The following is a 1,748-nucleotide window of genomic DNA, read 5'->3' on the forward strand; positions in this document are numbered from 1 at the left end:
CCAGGGGGGCCCCCAGGGGGCCCCCCGCGACCAGCAGTGGGCGGGCCCCGCCTACGCCGCCCAGACCCCCGCGGGGTACTCCGGCGCGCACGGCGGCTTCGGGGGCCCCGGGGGCCCCCAGCAGCAGCGCTTCGCCCCCTACTGACGGCTGGGGTTTAGGGTTTAGCGTTTAGGGCTTAGGGCTTAGGGTTTAGGGTTTAGGGTTCGCCGCCGCGGGCGCGCGGGCGGACGGCGCTCGTGAGCGAGGGTGGCGGCCCGTGCTGTGCTGTGTCGAGTGTACATACACCCCAGAGTTCGTTTTGGCGCGGCGAGAGCTTGTCTCGGAGGTCTTTTGCGATTTAATTCAGTGGTTCTCGAGAAGTGATTTAATGGTTTCGGAGAAGGGATTGCGTTTATTGAATTCTTGTGGGCTTCGGAGAATGGTTCAAGGATTCCAAAGGGTTTTGTTGGCACCAGCATCCGCGCGATCGGTCTACGTACAGCCGGCGCAGTGGTGGTCTCGTGGCGTCTGTATGTGGCTGCTCTGCTGCTGCTGCTGCTGCTGCTGTTGCTGTTGGGTTGCCTGCGGTGCCTTCTTGCTTCTTTGTTTGTTCTTGGGGCTGCATGCGTGGGAGACCGTGAGGTGTGGCGCTTCTTATTTCTGTTTATTCTGCTTTGATTTATTATTATTTATTTAGTTGTCTTATTTTATTTCGTTGGTTTAGCGTCTAGTTGTGTAGTGGGGCCTGAGGTGTACGTACACCGCGCTTGTTGCAGTGCCTGTAGCGGTAGAACTAGTGCTGCCATTTTATTATTATTTCGAATATTATTATTTCCAATTGTCTCTGCTCTTCGTACTCCCTTTAGTTCTCTCTTTTTAGTTTTATTTTATTATTATTTTTGTAAAAATATCTTGCGCCTCTGCGGTGTACATGCACCTCCTCCGGTGTACATGCACCTCTACGACGCCCGCGCGTTACGTCTCATTGCTACTGTCTCATAATCCTATCATTATTATCATTATTATTATTATTATTATTATTATCGTCATTATTATCATTATTATCGTCATTATTATCATATCTTGATCATTATTTCATCATTCAATATTTTGGCCGTCAATCGCGTCTCGAAGTTGCCGTCGCGGTGTACGTGGACCGAGGACTTGAATTTGGCGTCCGTAATATTTGACTAATTTTTTTTATAAAATAAAATAAAATGATATAAATGAAAATGAAATGAAATGGATCCAATGATCGGCTTCGCGTGCGCCCCTTGCTCAAGACCGGAGAAGTGGAAGATGCGCGAATTCGGGTGAACGTACACTGCGCGCCAGTGACGTGTACATACACTGCACGCAAGTTGAGGTGTGCATACACTGCGCAGTGGATGGAGCTGTGTACGTACACTCGAATACAATGGCCCGTGGCTACTCGCAGTGTACATACACCGGAGTGCAATGCAGTGTACCCGACCCGTGAGGTGTACATACACCGCAGCCACGTGGAGTGTACGTCTACACCAGTAACGTGAGGTGTACATACACTGGAGTACGATGGAGTGTACGCTTACACCCACTGCAGTGAAGTGGACTCTGCCGCTAGATGGGGTGTACATACACTGCAATCGAATGAAGTGTAGCCTACGCCAGCAACGTGGGGTGTACATACACTGCAGTGAAGTGCACGTAGAGCCTGTAGACAGTGGGGTGTACATACACTGCAGTGAGATGTACGCATGCGACGCCAGGAACTTGCGGTGTACGTACA

The sequence above is a fragment of the Eimeria tenella genome, genomic scaffold (genome assembly GCF_000499545.2).
Source record: "Eimeria tenella Houghton genomic scaffold, Eth_scaff215, whole genome shotgun sequence".
Classification (NCBI taxonomy): domain Eukaryota; phylum Apicomplexa; class Conoidasida; order Eucoccidiorida; family Eimeriidae; genus Eimeria; species Eimeria tenella.